This window comes from Asparagus officinalis, chromosome 9 (genome assembly GCF_001876935.1).
Source record: "Asparagus officinalis chromosome 9, Aspof.V1, whole genome shotgun sequence".
NCBI classification, from domain to species: Eukaryota; Viridiplantae; Streptophyta; class Magnoliopsida; order Asparagales; family Asparagaceae; genus Asparagus; species Asparagus officinalis.
Genome location: NC_033802.1, coordinates 38,090,318 through 38,094,338, shown reverse-complemented (window position 1 = coordinate 38,094,338; position 4,021 = coordinate 38,090,318).

The following is a 4,021-nucleotide window of genomic DNA, read 5'->3' as shown; positions in this document are numbered from 1 at the left end:
ATATCAGCGATGAACTTTCCCGGTGTTCATTCATAAGGTGAAGAAAACTATGATTTTGAAGATGGAAATGACGAGTTGCGATGAATTCAGCGTCGCCATTCCGAAGAAAAAGGTGGGAATTCCAGCGACTCCCGATGTAATTTTTCCCTTTTTACTTGTACTTGAATCTGAGTGCTATATTTTTTAGTTATTTTATATATTATTATAATTTTTTTTAAATCGATGACTCGAGATTAAAGTAAAGTCTGTAGATTTTATATAATTGTTATTATTTCACTGTAATGAGTTTGTTATTAAGGTTATGAGTTGGTTGTCAATATTACGAGTTGGTTGTCAATGTTAGGACTTGGTTGATTACAAGTTGGTTGTGAATGTTACGCGTTGGTTGTAAAGGTTATGAGTATGTTGTGAAGGTTACGAGTTCTTTGTAAATGTTACGAGTTGGTTGTGAACCTCGGTAAGGAGTTGGTTGTTAATGTTACGAGTAGGTTGTGAACCTCGGTAAGGAGTTGGTTGTGAATGTTACGAGTTGGTTGTGAAAGTTAGTTAACAACAATCATAATCAACTCATTGTCGAGGTTCACAACCAACTAGTAATCATCACAAACAACTCGTAACATTCACAACAAACTCATAACCTTCACAACCAACTCGTAATCTTGACAACCAACTCGTAATAACCTTCACAACCAACTCCTAACATTGACAACTACTCCTAACCTTCACAACCAACTCGTAACCTTGACAATCAACCAGTAAACTTCACAATCAACTCGTAACCTTCAAAACCAACATATAACATTTCTTCACAACCAACTCATAACCTTAACAACAAACTCATTATAGTAAAATAATAATAATATATAAATTTACAGACTCTACTTTAATCTCAGTTCATTGATTTAAAAAAAATTATAACAATTATAGGCTGTCTAAAAATTACTACAGATGGCTGATCCCCATCAAACACCAATAATAAAAGTTATAATCTGATAAAGGCTACAATTAAACGACCTTCACGATAACCGATGAAAGCTCTGATTTAACAGTCTTCGTAATCAACAATGAGAGTTACAATCTAACGACTCTCACACTTTAAGGAGCTAAAACAAAGATTACAAAACAATGATCTTTGTAACACTTTGACAGAAGAGATTACAAGTCAACGATCTCTTCAGTCTAATATGCAGAGCTCATCTCTGCATCCCAGGAATGAAATGCAAGTGGCATCGTTTTAGAGTCAAAGCAATGCTGCCAACACAGCTTCCATCCGCTACCAAACGTAGCTCTTAAATGCTGCCAACGTATCTTCCATCCGTTGCCAAACGCAGCTCTCAAATGCTGCCAACGTAGCTTCCATCCACTGCCAAACGCAGCTCCTAAATGCTGCCAACGCAGCTTCCATGTGCTGCCCAACACAGTTTCCAAAAGATGCTAACGCAGCTTCCAAATGCTGCGTTTAAATGTGGTATTCATGCCAGAACGCAGATTCTGCGCTTGACTCGTTCAAACACAAGCTTAACGGTTTCAAAACCATTTTTCACGATTCGAGGGGATCACTCCGCCACTTAGGAGAGATTTTAGGGGTAGTTACACCCCTTAATACCCTATAAATAACTAAAAATCAGTGGAGTTTGGGGATTTTTGGATCTTGGAGGATTTTGGAGATTGACATTCATCTTTAAGGCATTCTTCAGCAACAAAAAATCTTTGGAGATTTGGCACTAGGCGTATTAACTGATTTTCGGTTCAAATCAACCCTTTCACAGAGTTTTATGCTCGATCTGAGTTTCTAAACTCGTCAAGAGTTTTGTTCAACTTGCCGCGTAAGTTCTCCATGACATTAAATCCGAGAGGAATAGACTTTATTCCAATGAAGTGAAACGTCGGATTGTGAATGAGAAGCAAACTCGACATGAGTTTTGAGGGAGGTATCTCATCGATACTAAGAAGAACCCAGGTTAAACAAAAGGGAAGGATCTCTGTCGACCCTTCTCTCTTTTGTAAATCGGGATTCCGATTGAGAAAATTATAATTTCTTTTTCTAAGTTTGTTAGAGAGAAATTGTATTGAGAATGTTGTAATCATTCTTTATCTAAATCAGTTAGAGAGAATAACACATTTTTGTTCTCAATTGTCTTCTTTAAATTTTCCCACCAAACAAAAGATGGTGACGCTACTGGGAAAAAACTTCACAGTCGAAGAAGTGGTGGCGTAATCTGATGTCAACCTCATAGGAACAACGATCGAGACTCTCGTTGTGGAATTCGACCAAGCCAAGTATGGAGATGTACTTTTCTCCGGATCTCTTAGCCCCAAGGCCATGCACAAGATCCACAAAATATCCAAAGAGACCAAAACTATTGTTGAACCATCGAAGGAGGCCCTCCCCTTTGAGCTACATGGATCGTATAACCCCTCCTCTAAAGGAGCGGGCTCGACCTCTGCTGGACTCGTCAAACGAGTCGAAGATCTCACAACTACTTCAAAGAGACGTGTATCGCGTCAGAAAAGGCCCATTGTGGCGACAAACTCCATCAACGCAGATGATATTGCTATAAAAGCCTTAGGACAGGCCAAGAAGAATGTCGTTCGACGAAGGACAAGATCATTGCGACGAGCCTATCTCCGAGAGAGCCGATCTCTCAATCAACGCGAACTTCGCGTTTGTGAGCCTCAACTTGAGCGTTGTGTTGATGAGTCCAAGTATGAGCCACGCATAATCAACTTAAAATATAGCCCTCAGGGGCACGTTTCAAAAACAAAACGCAGTCCTCCGGGACGTGTTTCAACACCCAAACGCAGTCCTCAAGAATGTGTTTCAATTTCAAAACGCAACCCTCAAGGAAGCATTTTCAAAATAAACGCAACTCTCAGGAGTGCGTTCAAGATCCAAAAAGCAGATCTCAGGAACGTGTTCAAGATCCAAAATGCAGACCTCATAACTACGTTAACCAACAAAAACGTAACCCGCAAGGATGCGTTTCACTAACAAAACGCAGACTTTGGTCTAGTGTTAATCAAACAGAATATGACCCTCGTGTTCCTTCTTCAGAATGCAACGTGATCCGTCGTGTCCAAAAAGATCAACGTGGATTTAAGATTCATGTTCAACAAGAACCGGTCCTGTCCACTGAGGGACAGGGGGCTCCATCTCCAACCTCACAGTCTGTGAGAGAATCTCCCCAGGTATCTGATTTAAGGGAGTTACTTTCAATAGAAAGACCAGTGTGACAAGCCACTCATTCATGTCATTATGAGTGACTTATCTCTACAGTCCTCTCAGAATGCCCATGCTGCACTTCCGAACCAAGGCGTTAAGTATTTGACCGATTGACAAATGTCGCCCGACCTACCAATCGACGACGACATTACAGGAAGAAGGCTTCGGAGACCGAATATCCTGCGGTTACTATCAATGTGATCAGCAGAGAAAAAGCCTTAGCTCCTAGCTCTAATAACTCAGAAACAAGCCATTCGCCGATTATCACAGAAATCTGTGAGGAGTTTGAAGGGATATACTGACACACCCGGACTCAGACGAGAGCCATTCTGTTGGCCTCTTTGTTTTGATGATGTTTAACAAACAATTTATCACTAATGTTGTTTGTCTAGTGTTTGTGTATTTCTATTTATTGTAGACAAACAACATGTTGGAGGATAGATAGAATTGTGCCACAACGATCATTATCCAATAGAGGTTGGCGGAATTGTGGAGTGAAGCCATATAATTCAAGTTAAAGATTCAAGTTCTCGCTTCATCCGCAAGTTTACCAAGTCGAGCTTTTTGAAGACCTATAGCTTGGGTAATCTAGTTTAGGAGTTTATATTATGTGTGTTAAGTACTTTAAGCTTAATCATTTATACACACACATTTTGTTGGTTTCTTTATATATATATATGTGTAGTTTATACACACACACACACACACACACACACACACACTCACTTTAATTGTGGTTTCTATGTATATATATAGTTATATATATACATATATGTTTTGGTTTAATAGTTTTCAAGT